This window comes from Ascaphus truei, chromosome 7 (assembly GCF_040206685.1).
Source record: "Ascaphus truei isolate aAscTru1 chromosome 7, aAscTru1.hap1, whole genome shotgun sequence".
Lineage (NCBI taxonomy): Eukaryota > Metazoa > Chordata > Amphibia > Anura > Ascaphidae > Ascaphus > Ascaphus truei.
In genome coordinates, this window is record NC_134489.1 from 26,685,443 (window position 1) to 26,701,186 (window position 15,744).

The window sequence follows — 15,744 nt, forward strand, 5'->3', positions numbered from 1 at the left end:
TAGTAAGATACAGAGGAAAGTGAGCGGGGCGAGTAGTAGTGAGGACGCAGAGAGAGGAAAGAAAAAGCAGGATAGAAAGATGGAGATAGAAGGAAAAGATAGAGAGGGGGAAACAAAAATAATAATTTTGAGAGGTTTGAGTGAAAGTGAGAGTGAAATTTCAGGGGGGACACCCCCCCCTCAAAAAAGAGAGGAAACAACAGATAGTAGCAGTGAAAAAAAAATGATAGAGGAGAGGAAGAGAGAAGGAGGAGTAGAGACACCAGAACAATTGGCGGAGAGGCTAGAAGAGGGGTTAGAGGAGATTAACCAGAGAACTGGAGATGGAGCTTTTTGGAGAATATGGTTTAGGGCAGAAAGAATTAAAAAAACATCGGAAGAGGAGATATTAAGTTCAGTAGAAAACCTTATAGAATGGACAAAGAGGGACATGATAAGGTATAAAGAGGAGGCAAAGAGATATAGGGAGGAGTCAAAAGGAATAGAAGAATGGGTTATAAGAAAAGAAAAAGAGGCGAGACAAGGAGGAAGAGGAGGGAGTAGAAGAGGTAGATAGGAGGAGTGGAGTGGGGAAGGAACAAGGGTAGAAGGTGATATGTTTGAATGGTTTGAAGGAAGAAAAATTGATATTGTGGAAAAATGTCTTTTATTTTATTGTAAAACTGTTAAATGGTAAATAAAACTATTTAAAACAAAAAAAATCTGTTCTTATCAGTTTAATATCTGATACGTCCCCTATCTGGGGACCATATATTAAATGGATTTTTAGAACAGGGAGATGGAAGAAGAGCTTGCTCTGTCCACTCCACGCATTGACCTGGTATTGCAGTACCTCCAGGACCGGTGCACTTCCCTTTGGGGATATTTGGCTTGTATCAAAAAATAGAAACAAATCACTGTCTGACAGAAAAAAAACAAACATGCATTTTTGGCTCTTTCTTTTGCAAAGAAAGAAGAAGATGAAGAAATGACGACAAAATAAAGCCTCCTTCTTTTTGCTGTGTCTTGTTTGCTCTTTTGCGTGGCTTCTTACTTTCTTTTCTTTTCAGCTCCTCCTCGCATGGAGCAGGAGTGCCGCCTGCTGCCTAGCCTAATTCAGTCCGAACGAGCAGATGCCTAAGAAACTCCTGTTGAAGCTGTATCCAAATAGCCTGCATAGCAAACACTGCAGCAGCAAGCAGCAAGCAGCAAATGCCTTGACTTGCTGGCTTCTTGTCACAATGGCTGGCTGGCTGGCTGGCTGGCTGGCTAAAATGACCTGAACTGAAAAGCCCAGCCACTGGCTGCTTGCTTGCTGCCTGAGTTTCATGGCAGCCCAGACGAGTCGGCTAGCAGAGAAAAAGTGGGCGGTTCCTATGCAAATAAGCAGACGAAGCCTGGTGCCGGAAAAAGAACTGGAAGCATGTGCCTTTTTGGCTGTTTGCTGGCCTTGCGGGCCCCCCGGCAGTGTGTGCGGCTGCTTTTCTTTACTCCATACAAAGTCTTTGGCTTTTGCATCCGTCGTCGTCGTCGCCGCCGCTGCTGCATAGACTCCCCGGGGCTGTGTCGGGAGGAGCGGAGGGACTGGAGGCAGGCCTGCTGGGGGAGGAGGCGAGCGGGCAGCCAGCGGCTCCCTCTGCCCTTCTCCCTAAAGCGTAGCGCCCCCGGCCGTCGGGCGGCGCTCAGGCGGGGGCCCATTTCTGGTTATCGCTTCTCGGCCTTTTGGCTAAGACCAAGTGTCGAAGTCAGAGGGCCAGCAGGGATAGTGCTTCCTCGGCCTTGCGGCATCGGCCCCTCTGGGGTCTTAAGCCGTATTGTAGCTATTGGGGAGGTACAACATCCTGTGCGATTCGGAGGGCGAGCACGAGACGGAGAGTAAGGGGCCGGCGCCTTGGCCTTGGGACATCGCCCGAAAGGGCTTAAGTCCCTTGCTGCTGTGGGGGCGCCGCACCCGAGCTTGAGAGCGGACAAGGAGAGCTGAGACAATGGCGTCTGGAGCTCATATGAGGAATACGCTTCGGTTCCTGGTAGCAGAGGCGGAGAGACAGCGAGTCAGCCTGACGTTTTTCGTGGAGACGATTCTGAATGGAGTGATCGGTTTGGCAGCAACAAAAGTGATGTGTCTGCAGGATTTCCAGAAACAAGGGATCTACGATCTGACCCTTTTTGAAGATGCGGATTGCCTGTGTGCCTACGAAAGGTGCAAAGAGATGGCTTTGGATGAGAACATGCGTGGAATCAGCTTGGGACCAAGTTTTATGCTGGAGATGAGACCAGTTGTGGTGCATATGTATAACCCCTATGCACGGAAAGAAGATATTTTTCTTTTTTTAAAGAGGTACTGCATGGAAGTGAGAGGGGGAGAAGAGTTGTATAACCCTTATAAAATGTACAATGGTAAGAGACGGTATTGGGTGCGGTTCAAAGCAGACTCGACGGGGGTGGGGGGAGTGATGCACCCTCCGGCCAGCTTTAGTATTGCCGGAAACAGGGGTTTTCTTTTCTACCCAGGACAACCTACTTATTGTAGGAAATGTTTTCGTTATGGACACACAAGAGAAAAGTGTGAAAAGACTGAGATGGTGTGTCGCAATTGCGGCGAGGAAGGCCATACGGCGGCCTATTGTAAGATCCCAAAGAAATGTGATGTGTGTGGGGTAAGAGGACATTTGGCACGACAGTGCAAGAAAAGGAGCTATGCTCAAGCTGCAGGAGGGGAGGACACGGATGTGGCAAGCCAAGAGGGAGAGGACCTGGAGAAAAAAGAGGAAGATTTTCTTTTGGACAATATTGCCCAAAGCTTTGTTGGGGGAAAGGGAGAGGGGGGTGAAGGTGGCCAGATCTTGATGGGGAATGGGGTGGCAGAGTCTCTGAGCATGTCTGAGCAAAATTGGGCAGATAGTATGGAGGTTCAAGACACACAGAGTGAGGGAAGGAATGTTGGGGTAGAACAGCAGGAGGAGGGGATGGAGATTACAATTGGGGGGAAAAAACCCCAAAAGCGTAAACAAGAAGTGGACAGTAGAGATGTGAAGGAAGGCCAAGGGGAGGAGGAGAGAGTGGGGCCTAGAGAAAAGGTAGAGAGGGTAGTGAAAAAATATGGAAAAGATCTAACAAAAAAAATGGAGGAATTTGATAAGGCAGTAGGGGAAGTAGAGTTTTGGGTTAAAATATTTAGGAAGCAACATAAAGGGAGTTCAGAGCAACAAATGATACAGAGTTTGGAAAAATTAATGAGTCAAAGGAAAAATATTACTAAAGAGAAATATGAGGAATTGAAAACAGAAGGTTTGCAGTGGGTGGAGGTAAAGGAGGGTAGAGCAGATTTTAAAGGAGAAGAGGAGGAATATATACTAGGAGAAACTGAGGAAATTAGTGAGGAGGAAGTACAAGATTTCGTGAAGCTTACAGAAGTGACAGTGGTGGAAGAGACCCTGGAAGACAGGCAGGAAGAAGGAACGTATAAAGTTCTAGAGAAAATACAAGAGGTGGTGGGGGACTTAGGGAAAGAACAGAAAGAAATAGAAGTAGCAAGTATGGAGGAAAAACCTTTAAACTCAGAAAATAAGGCAAGAGAAGGGAAAGAGGCAAAGGAAGAGGTTCTAGAAGAAGGAAAAGAGGAGAAAGTGGGCCCAAGGAGAGAGGGATGTGTAGTGAAAGCAGCCTCGGATGACTTGATAGGTTATCCTGCCATATTCAAAACGCAAAGTCAGGAAGTAATAGGAACAAGTACAAATGAGAAAGGGGGGGAGGTAAGTACCTCTTTTGAAAGTGTAAGCAGAGGAAAAGGGAAAAATAAAAAAATCGGAAGTGGTGTGAGTATAGAAGAAAGAGAAGAGCAGGGAAGACAAAGAGCGATAGGGAAAAAATGGACCTATGAGGATTGTGTTAAAAGATGGAAAGGAAAGTACAACAGGCACTTGGATAAATGGATAAAAGAGAAGAAAGAAATAGTAGGAAAGGATACTTCGGAGAAAAGCAGAGAAAAAGCAAAAGCTGCAGAGCATGCTATAAATAAGGAATTAGAAAACTGTGAAAGAATATTAGAGAAAGAAATGGAAGACATGGAAGAAAGTAGTGAAAATGATTCGGATAGTTGTAGTGAGGAAGAAGAGCAGATGGATCAAGGCAAAGAGGTGAAACTAAGGAAAGTTGGGGGGACAAGTAGGAGCGAAAGCGAGGAAGAAAGTTCTAGTAAGATGGAAGCTATGGAGACAGGGGGATCCTCAAAAGTTTTTTCAAAACAGGAGGTAGCAAGGAAAATGGAGGGGAAAATGATGGTAGAACAGAAGAAAATTGTAGAAATATGTAGTCAGATAGTTGGGGAAAAAGAGAAAGTGATGGTTAGTGGATTGAGTGGGGAAAAAGTGGAAGAGGTTTTCAAAACAAATTGGGAAATGGAAAAAAAACAGGAATTTTTAGAAAAAAAAAAAAAGGAGGTAGAGGAGAAAGTAGGAGAGGTAGAAGTATGGTATAAAATGATACAGGATACAAGCCCTTATGGGGGGATAGACCAAAGAGTAAGGGAGTTAGAGAGGTTATTAGACCTGAAGCAAAAAATGTCGCCAGAGGAGCTTGAGGCAGAAAAGAAGAATAGAAGGGAGTTTTTAGATAAAAGAAGAGCAAAGTAGTAGACAAAGGAGGTAAAGGGAAATTATGAAATGTGTGTTTAACAGTGGTGGAAATGTTTAAATTGGAAATTTGATTTTTATGTATGTACAAAATGTAATGGTCTTGTAAATGTGGAATGTATTATGTGGAAAAATTGCTATTTACTGTAAATAATGTGAAAGGTTTTTTTGAAAAGATTGTGTGGGGGAGGTTTACGATTGTAAATTCAGGCTGATGGAAAGGTATTTTATTTACTGATGGTAAAAAAAAAAAAAAAAAAAAAAAAAAAAAAAAATCTGTTCTTATCAGTTTAATATCTGATACGTCCCCTATCTGGGGACCATATATTAAATGGATTTTTAGAACAGGGAGATGGAAGAAGAGCTTGCTCTGTCCACTCCACGCATTGACCTGGTATTGCAGTACCTCCAGGACCGGTGCACTTCCCTTTGGGGATATTTGGCTTGTATCAAAAAATAGAAACAAATCACTGTCTGACAGAAAAAAAACAAACATGCATTTTTGGCTCTTTCTTTTGCAAAGAAAGAAGAAGATGAAGAAATGACGACAAAATAAAGCCTCCTTCTTTTTGCTGTGTCTTGTTTGCTCTTTTGCGTGGCTTCTTACTTTCTTTTCTTTTCAGCTCCTCCTCGCATGGAGCAGGAGTGCCGCCTGCTGCCTAGCCTAATTCAGTCCGAACGAGCAGATGCCTAAGAAACTCCTGTTGAAGCTGTATCCAAATAGCCTGCATAGCAAACACTGCAGCAGCAAGCAGCAAGCAGCAAATGCCTTGACTTGCTGGCTTCTTGTCACAATGGCTGGCTGGCTGGCTGGCTGGCTGGCTAAAATGACCTGAACTGAAAAGCCCAGCCACTGGCTGCTTGCTTGCTGCCTGAGTTTCATGGCAGCCCAGACGAGTCGGCTAGCAGAGAAAAAGTGGGCGGTTCCTATGCAAATAAGCAGACGAAGCCTGGTGCCGGAAAAAGAACTGGAAGCATGTGCCTTTTTGGCTGTTTGCTGGCCTTGCGGGCCCCCCGGCAGTGTGTGCGGCTGCTTTTCTTTACTCCATACAAAGTCTTTGGCTTTTGCATCCGTCGTCGTCGTCGCCGCCGCTGCTGCATAGACTCCCCGGGGCTGTGTCGGGAGGAGCGGAGGGACTGGAGGCAGGCCTGCTGGGGGAGGAGGCGAGCGGGCAGCCAGCGGCTCCCTCTGCCCTTCTCCCTAAAGCGTAGCGCCCCCGGCCGTCGGGCGGCGCTCAGGCGGGGGCCCATTTCTGGTTATCGCTTCTCGGCCTTTTGGCTAATCTCAAGTGCAGTACTGAGGCTTCAGGTACTATTTAGAAGCGTGGATCGTGGCTACGGTCCCCCACGGCTGTGGAAATGAGTCCCTAAGAAGATTTTGGGACAAGCTGGGATCAGCTTCAACTTTATGCAAATTAGCATACCCTGCAGTTCAGCTGCTTACCAATAGATGGCGTACTACGCACCAAGACTGGAGAAGACCATCAGGTTCCAGTTGGAGCAGGAGGCACGTGGAAAAATCAACCTGGAATATGTGGTGAATACCCTGCTGAGAGATCTGTTTGGTGTGCATACATCACAGATATTCTGCCTGCAAGATTTCATGAGACAAGGGTTCTTTGATGTAACCTTTATGGATGAAGATTTGTGTTTGGAGATTTTTGAAGCAGCAAAAGGTATGCTTATGCATGAGAGCTTGAAGGGGATAAGGCTGATCCCTTGTTTTACATTTGGAGAGCGTGCAATAACTGTACATATATTTAATCCCTTTGTGCCTACAAGAGATGTGTTTATGTTTCTGCAAAGATACTGTGAGGAGGTGAAAGGTGGGGAACCTCAGAGAAACAGATTTGGAATCTTTAATGGCAAGGTGAAGTATTGGTGCAAACTGAAGAAGGATTCCAGTGGAATTGGGGGAGTTATGCACCCCCCAGGGAATTTCAGCATTGGTGGAAATAGAGGATTTCTGTCTTACCCTGGGCAGCCCTCTTACTGCAGAAACTGCTTTTCATATGGACATACCAAAGACAAGTGCAAGAAATCCTCTATGGTATGCAGAAACTGTGCAAAGGAGGGGCACCATTCTGCTCAGTGCCCAGAGCCCAGACAGTGTGATCTGTGTGGAGAGAGGGATCATATTTCAAGGCAGTGTCCTGTGAAGAAATCTTATGCACAAGCTGCTGGCAGCAGGAGACCTGAGCAGAGGAGAAATGTGAGTAGAAGGGAGGAGGAGGGTGGGGCAGAGGAGGAAGAAAATGGTGGATTTAAGAGGCTGCCACATGAAGAACAGGAGGGGTCATGTGAGGAGGATGAGTCAGAGGGGGAGGAGGACAGAGTTGCTAGAATAATCCCTGAAACAGCAGAGGAGGAGCTGATGACAGAGGATGAGCAACTGAGGGAGATGGGCTGGCCAATAAGCTCCCAGGCTGATGTGACACGGGCAGAAGGGGAGGAGCTGAGCCCCCTGAAGGTGCTGGTAGAGGAGAGTGAGGAAATGGCCTCAGGGAGCAGGGCGGATGTGACATGCCAGGAAGGGGCGGGGCCTAGTTCCCTGGAGGACTCAGTACCACAGAGAGGAGAGGTAAAGGCAACAAAGAGGCAACAGGAAGTGACGCTGCGGAAAGGGGCGGGGCTTAGACCCATGGAGGAAAGAGGGTCACTGCCTCAACAAGTACTGGCAACTCAGGGAAGGGCAGAAGGGGCGGGGCCTGGCACTGTGCAGTTACAGCAAGCACAGTCACAGCCTCTGCCACAGAGGTCAAAACTAAACAGAAAGGAGGGGCTGCGTGCAGTGGAGGAAAGCAAGGCACAGCTGATGGAAGGCACAGACAAGCAGGGATTGCTGCAAAGACACAGAGACTCAGAAGAGGAGCAGGAGGATGAGCTGGTGGAGGGGACACCTCAGGAAACTGTTGGAGAGAGACCGGTGAAGAGACTGAAAGGGGAGCAGGAAAAGGAAACACATTACGTGCAATATCAAGATGTGTATAAGATTGGAGAGGAGCCTGAGCTAGTGCCTATTGAGTATGGCAATTTTGTTCTGAGTGATATGGGCAGCCCTGGAGTTTTGGAGAGGGAGTCTCTGGATTTCCAGGATGCTCAGGAGGAGCTGGAGGGGGGGGGAGGAGGGGGGATGGCAGAGACATATTTGGACAATCTGGACGCTATGTTGAAAGCCAAACTCTTGCAAGAAAGCCTGGACAATATGGAACACATGGACCAGGGGGGAGGGGGGGCTTTGAAATAAAAATGTGTGGGGTTTTTTGGTTAAGGGATGTAATGCCTTTTTGAACAATGTCTTTGTCAATCATTTCTTGCAATGTTAGGAGTGTCAAAGCGCCTCCTAGAAGAGTGATGATTTTAGATGTTTTGGCTAAACAAAAAGGGGATATTATATGTATACAAGAGTGTGGGATAACTGAAACACCAGGGGAAAAAGAATGGCAGTGGGGGGCTTCAGTGTGGTCAGGGAGCTATGAAAATAAAAATGCAGGGGTGGGGGTTTTGTTTAGAGGAAGTGAGTTCAAAATTACACAAACACAGATTATAGAACCAGGGAGGTTAATAGAGGTGTGTTTTCAATGGAGGGGGGTGGGAATGCGGTTGTTTAATATTTATGCATCACCAAATAAGGATCAAAGGGAGGCTTTATTTCAAACATTGAAACTGTTTTTGCCGGGGAAAGTTCCAACAATTGTGGTGGGGGATTTTAATTGTGTTTTAAATAAAGAGGATAGGGAAGGTGGTGCAGAGGAGAGCAGAGCGGATGGAACAAGAGCTGTGTTAAAAAACATTTTGATAGATTTTGGGTTGCGGGACGGCTTTAAAGTGTGGGGGAAGGAACCTAAAGGTCCAACATGGTTTAGTGATAAAGGGGATGTCAGGTCTAGGATAGACCTGGTGCTGATTTCCAAAGGTATGAGTGTGAGTGATTGGGAAGGAGTGAGGGTGCTGTTTTCAGATCATGTCTGTGTGAGATGCAAAGTGGAAATAGATGGTGTGGAAGCGCAGGGAAAGGGGGTCTGGAAACTGAATGTGGCTCTTTTGGAGGAGGAACAAATTAAAGAACAGTATGAGTGTGTGTATAACAGGTGGAGAGGCAGAATGAATGAGTTTAGTGGTGTGATAGAGTGGTGGGGCTGGGTCAAAAATCAAACTAAGAGATTTTTTAGAAAAGTGGGGGGGCAGAGGGCGAGGAAGCAAGCAAAGGAGTATAAACTAGCGGTGTTAAGGAGACAGTTTTTATTTAGATTAAAGGAGATGGGACAGGATGTGGATAAGGAAATACAAGAGGAGAAAAGGAAGTTCTCAAAATTGCTAGAGGCAAAAGGGAAAAAAATTATTTTTGCAGCAAAAGTGGAGCTGTTTGAGAAGGATGAGAAGTGCACGCCATTTTTCTTCAAGAAGGCCTTTGCAGAAAAAGGAAAGATGAGTGCGGTAACGAATAAAGGAGGGGATGAGGTAAGTGGTCAAGAGAATGTGATGAGGGTAGTGGAGGAATTTTATGAGGATTTATTTCAGGAAAAAAATAGGGATATCCATATGGAAAAGGATTTTTTAGATAGAATGGAGAGTAGATTAGACACGGAGGATCACCTTTTTTTGGAGAGGGATTTTAATGAACAGGAAGTGGAGGAGGTGATTCGTAAAGGGAATAAGAGAAAGACACCGGGGAGTGATGGACTACCATATGAGTTCTATCAGGTTATGTGGTATTTAATTGGACCGGAGGTAGTGAAATTATGTAAGGAAATTTTTCGCGAGGGAAGGACACCGGTGTCGTTTAGGGAAGGCATTATTACATTGATTTATAAAAAAGGAGATAAGAAGGATTTGAAAAACTGGAGGCCGATTACTTTGTTAAATGTGGATTACAAGGTGGTAGCGAAGTTAATTATGGAAAGATTAAAAACAGTTATAGATAAAATTATAGAGGAAGATCAAGTGTGTGCGGTTCCAGGTAGGCAAATAGCAGAGAATTTGGTGTTGATTAGGGATGTTATTTGGTATTGCCAGGAAAGAAGGCAATCGGTAGTAGTTGCAAATATAGATTTTGAGAAGGCTTATGATAGGTTGTCGCATGGTTTTTTGTTGGAAGTGTTGAGAACATTGGGGATTCCGGGAAAAGTTATTAGGTGGATAGGGTGTTTATATGAGGGAATAGTGAGTAAAATCCTTGTGAATGGTTTTATCTCAAGAGAGGTGCAGATTAAATCGGGGGTTAGGCAGGGGTGTCCGTTGTCACCGGTAGCTTTTATATGTGCAATGGAGCCATTGTTACATAGAATTAGGAATGACAAAGTGGTTAGGGGGGTGGAGATCCCAGGGAGTGGTGGCAGGGCTGTCAAAGCTTTGGGCTATATGGACGATTTGACAATTGTTTGTACTACGCAGTTGGCGATAAAGCGGGCCACGATGCATATTGATACGTTTTGTCAGGCGTCAGGGTTTAAAGTTAATTGGGAGAAAAGCAGGTGCAAGGCTTTTGGCGAATGGCCAGAATTGGATAGGTGTGGTATACCAATAGAGAGTCAGCAATTAAGGTTGCTGGGGGTTTGCTTTGATGAGGATTTGAAAGGAGAAAAAAGCTGGGAAAGTGTTGGCGAGAGAATAGAGAAAAAAATTCAGTTTTGGACTTTGAGGAAATTGTCATTGGAGGGGAAGGTTTTGATTACCAAGGCGGTTTTAGTGCCAATCTTAATATATTTGGGGATGGTTTTCCCTCCGGAAATGAAGTGGGTTAGAAAGATAACGCGGTTTTTGTTTGTGTTTTTTTGGAACTCTGCAAATGAAAAGAAAAAAAGACAGGTGGTTTGTAAGGATGTTTTGAAGGGGGGGAAGGGGTTCCCAGATGTGCATTTAATTTTGTTGGCAAAATATGCGCAGTTCTGTGTGAAGGTAGCAAATAGTAGGGATACAAAGGCGGCATGTCTGTGTAGGTATGCTGCAGGAGGTATGTTGAGGAGGGTGAAGTTGTTTACAGTGGATTTAACAAAACCGGTGTGTTTTATAACTCCAGCGTTTTATGGGGTGATAGAAAAGTTTATTAAGGATTTTGAGTTGTTGCAAAGTGACAGGACTATCTGGGATGATCATAGAAAGATTCAGAAGATAATAAGAGAGAAGAGTATAGGGGAGGGCATTGGAGGATTAACAGATCAACAAGCTGAACAAGTATGGAAAAATGTGTGCCAAAAAGATTTGACAAACAGCCACAAAGATGTGGCATGGATGGCGGTTCACAGATGTCTACCAGTGAGAAGTCTGCAAAAAAGAAGAGGAAAGGTGCAATCGGATGAGTGCCCAAGACAGAGGTGTAGAGGTTCAGAAGATGTGGTACATCTTCTGTGGAACTGTTTCTTTGCGAGGAATGTATGGAAATGTATGGGAAATATAATTAAAGAGCTGACTGGACTGCAAAGATTAGAGTATGAGGTAGTTATGTATGGTTTGGGTGGTTTAACAGGGAAAAAAGCCATTGTGTTGTGGAAAATCATGTGCTGTGTGAAGGAGACTTTGTGGGAGCTGAGAAATGTGTTGATTTATAACAAAAAGGTTATAGGAGTGAATGTGTGTGTAAGAATGGTTCTGGGAAAAATGTATTTTTATTTTTTGTTAGATCAAAAAAGGTGGGGTAACAGGGAAGCGGTGGATTTATGGAAAACAAAGGAATGGAATGGGTTGGTGATAAGGATTTAATCCTTTGGGAGGGAGATAGAGGAGGAGTTTGTTATAAAGTTAATTTGAAGGTATTTTCTGTTATGTTATTGAATAAAGAAATACATTATATGTGTGGATAAATAAAGGTTGCAGTTAAAATGTAAGATGTTTTGAAATGTTGGGGGTTTTGTAATGTTGGGGTGGTTTTTTATTTTTCGAAAAGTGAACTTTGTGGAAATAACGTGTGAGAAACTAATAAAATTTATTTTATTGTAAAAAAAAAAAAAAAAATCTGTTCTTATCAGTTTAATATCTGATACGTCCCCTATCTGGGGACCATATATTAAATGGATTTTTAGAACAGGGAGATGGAAGAAGAGCTTGCTCTGTCCACTCCACGCATTGACCTGGTATTGCAGTACCTCCAGGACCGGTGCACTTCCCTTTGGGGATATTTGGCTTGTATCAAAAAATAGAAACAAATCACTGTCTGACAGAAAAAAAACAAACATGCATTTTTGGCTCTTTCTTTTGCAAAGAAAGAAGAAGATGAAGAAATGACGACAAAATAAAGCCTCCTTCTTTTTGCTGTGTCTTGTTTGCTCTTTTGCGTGGCTTCTTACTTTCTTTTCTTTTCAGCTCCTCCTCGCATGGAGCAGGAGTGCCGCCTGCTGCCTAGCCTAATTCAGTCCGAACGAGCAGATGCCTAAGAAACTCCTGTTGAAGCTGTATCCAAATAGCCTGCATAGCAAACACTGCAGCAGCAAGCAGCAAGCAGCAAATGCCTTGACTTGCTGGCTTCTTGTCACAATGGCTGGCTGGCTGGCTGGCTGGCTGGCTAAAATGACCTGAACTGAAAAGCCCAGCCACTGGCTGCTTGCTTGCTGCCTGAGTTTCATGGCAGCCCAGACGAGTCGGCTAGCAGAGAAAAAGTGGGCGGTTCCTATGCAAATAAGCAGACGAAGCCTGGTGCCGGAAAAAGAACTGGAAGCATGTGCCTTTTTGGCTGTTTGCTGGCCTTGCGGGCCCCCCGGCAGTGTGTGCGGCTGCTTTTCTTTACTCCATACAAAGTCTTTGGCTTTTGCATCCGTCGTCGTCGTCGCCGCCGCTGCTGCATAGACTCCCCGGGGCTGTGTCGGGAGGAGCGGAGGGACTGGAGGCAGGCCTGCTGGGGGAGGAGGCGAGCGGGCAGCCAGCGGCTCCCTCTGCCCTTCTCCCTAAAGCGTAGCGCCCCCGGCCGTCGGGCGGCGCTCAGGCGGGGGCCCATTTCTGGTTATCGCTTCTCGGCCTTTTGGCTAAGATCAGTGTATCTGGAGCAGACACTACAGGAGCGAGGGCCGTGGCCACGGCTGGAAATATGAAAACCCTGAGGAAAGAATAAAGCTGGGACCAGCTTCCAGGGTGAGACGCACGCCCCAAAGGAGCAGCAAGATGGCGTTTTCAGCGCCAAACCTGAAATCTACTATCAGGTTCCAGGTAGAACTTGAATCTCGTGGAAGAGTGGATGTGAAACATATCGTGATGAAGGTATTGAGAGATATCTTTGCAATTGGAACAGCTCAGATATTCTGCCTACAGGATTTTAACAGGCAAGGTTTTTTTGATGTGACATTCATGGATGATGGTGTGTGCCTGAATGTGTATGAACAAGCAAAGAAAATGGCGGGACATGAAAACATGAAGGGGATTAGATTAATCCCATGCTTCACTTTTGGTGAAAGACCCATCACAGTGCATATGTACAACCCTTTTGTACTACCGGAGGAGGTGCATATCTTTCTAAGACGATATTGTGATGAAATAAAAGGCGGACACACTTTGAAAAACCAGTATGGGATTTTTAATGGAAAGCTGAGGTTTTGGTGTAAACTCAGAAAAGACTCCAGCGGATTGGGGGGAGTGATGCACCCCCCGGGAAACTTCAGCATTGGGGGCAATAGGGGCTTTTTGACGTACCCTGGACAGCCTTCCTATTGCAGGAATTGCTTTAGCTATGGACACACAAAGGAGCACTGTGAGAAGTCAAAAGTGGTGTGCCGTAACTGTGGCAAAGAAGGACACTATGCAGTTCATTGTGATGCACCCCGAGCCTGTGACCTGTGTGGGAGTAAAGATCACATGTCTAGACAGTGCCCGCAGCGATCCTATGCCCAGGCAGCAGGGGCAAGGACAGATGACCTCCGCGAACGGATGCGTGAGGAAGCGGCAGCAGAACGGGCGGAGGATGAGGAAGATGGAGCTGAAGCTCACGTGGAAGCAGAGGAGTCGGAGGAGGAGGAGTTACAGACTGATGACATCATTGCGCAGACAGAAGTGACAGACAGAGTGTCGGAGACCCCGCAGCAACAGGTATGCGAAGCAGAGGAGAGGGAGGATGATGCACAGAAGGAGCGGCATGAGGAGGAGGAAGAGGGAACAGCGGAGGATATGGAGAAGGCGTCAAGGGATAGTACACCGGTGATGACATCAGCAGAAGATGAGCTGAGAAAAGGGGAAGCCTTAGTAGCTTCTCTGAGTGAAGTGTTAGAGGAGGGGGAGGGCCCTGGATTTTTGACAGGAAGCAGACTTGTGGATGAAATTGCAGGATTGAGTGGTGAGAGACCACAAAAGAGAAAGATGGAGGAAGACAGAGGAGCAGCAACAAAAGTACGTTACCAGGGGAGAAAGGAGGAGGACAATGGTAATGTATCTTCACTAAGTAGTATGGAGGGGGGATTACTTACTGATGAACAGGTTTCACCAGGGGGGGAGGGAAGATCTTTCCTAGACTCTGATGTACTGGACTCATGGGATGCAATGCAGAAAGGAGGGGGTTTTCTGCAAAGCACCAAGAGACTGGAGGGTTTGGATCCAGGGGGGGAGGAAAACACTGATGAAATGGAGTTTTCTGTGACTTGAGCGCCATCTATTGGTTATGGGTTGTAATGTCACTTTACTATGCTAATATGTTAATATGGCTCTGAAATTAGTCTCACTAAATGTGAGAATGCTTACATCTCTGCCAAGAAGAACTATGATTTTACAATTTATGGCTAACCAGAACACAGATATAGTATGTTTACAAGAATGTGGGATTAGTAATGTACCTAGTAAATCCGAATGGCCGTGGGGGGAATCATGTTGGTCAGGTAGTAAGGATAATAGGAATAGTGGGGTGGGAGTGTTGTTTAGAGGGAACAGTTTTAAAGTTAATAAGGTTATAGTTATAGAGCCAGGGAGGTTAATGGAAGTGAAATTTGAATGGGGGGGTGTTAAGTTCAGATTATTTAATATGTATGCCTCTCCTATTAAACAGCAAAGAGAGGAATTGTTTCAAAAGTTACAAATGTTTTTGCCAGGGAGGGAGCAGACTATTGTGGTTGGGGATTTCAATTGCATAATGTCTGAACAGGATAGAGAGGGGGGGGCTGAGGATTTAAGGCCTGATGGGACAAGTACTCTATTGAAAACTGTAATAAAGGATTTTAAGTTGTGTGATGGTTTCAAAATATGGGGGAAGAGCCCTAAAGGATTTACATGGTTTTCAGACAAAGGGAATGTAAAATCAAGAATAGATCTGGTGTTGTTATCAAAAGGAATGAAAGTGAGTGACTGGCAAGAGGAAAGAGTTTTATTCTCTGATCATGCGTGTGTGCGGTGTGAATTGAAAATGGATGAGTTACAAGAATATGGAAGAGGGTATTGGAAGTTAAATGTGTGTTTGCTGAATGATAAAAAAATTAAGCAACAGTATGAATCAATGTATGTAAGGTTGAAAGGTAGACAAAATGAGTTTAGGGGGATAATGGAATGGTGGGAGTGGGTAAAACATGAAACTAAGATTTTCTTTATAAAAAAAGGGAGGGAAAAAGCTAAAAAGAGGGAAGAAGATTACAAACAGGCAAATTTGAGAAGGCAGTTTCTATACACATTAAGAGACATGGGAGAAGATGTAGAAAAGGAATTAGCGCAGGCAAAATTAGATTTTAATAAATTAATGGAGGAAAAGGGGAAAAAAATTATTCATGCAGCAAAAGTAGAGCTAGTGGAACAAGATGAAAAATGTACACCTTTTTTTTTCAAAAAAGCATTTGGAGAAAGGGCAAGGCTGAGCCCAGTGTTGAATAGAGAAGGGGAAGAGATGTTAGGAAAAGATAATATAATGAAGGTAGTGGAAACTTTTTATGGAGATTTGTTTGAAGAAAAAATACGTGACAAAAGTATGGAAAATGATGTGTTAGAAAAAACTGATTGCAAGCTGAATAGAGAGGATCAGGATTATCTAAAAAGAGATTTAAATGTAAAAGAGATAGAAGAGATTATTAAAAGTGGGAAGTTAAGAAAAACACCTGGGAGTGATGGGCTGCCGTATGAATATTATATGGAAATGTGGCATTTAATAGGACCAGATGTAATGTCTTTATGTGGAAAAATATTTGCAGAAGGGAGAACACCACCTTCTTTTAGGGAAGGCATAATTACACTGGTGTATAAG

General features: G+C 44.7%; 1 non-coding gene and 2 pseudogenes across 1 annotated transcript; all 3 read left to right on the top strand.

Moving 5' to 3' along the window:
- Window positions 1-678: 678 nt before the first annotated feature.
- LOC142500846 (U2 spliceosomal RNA) lies at window positions 679-854 on the top strand (annotated as a pseudogene).
- A 3,980-nt stretch (window positions 855-4,834) lies between these two features.
- Window positions 4,835-5,038, top strand: LOC142500237 (U2 spliceosomal RNA; annotated as a pseudogene).
- A 6,492-nt stretch (window positions 5,039-11,530) lies between these two features.
- Window positions 11,531-11,714, top strand: LOC142500744 (U2 spliceosomal RNA). The gene has a single exon (XR_012803267.1). It is a non-coding gene; the product is annotated as a U2 spliceosomal RNA (small nuclear RNA).
- The last annotated feature ends 4,030 nt before the right edge of the window (window positions 11,715-15,744 follow it).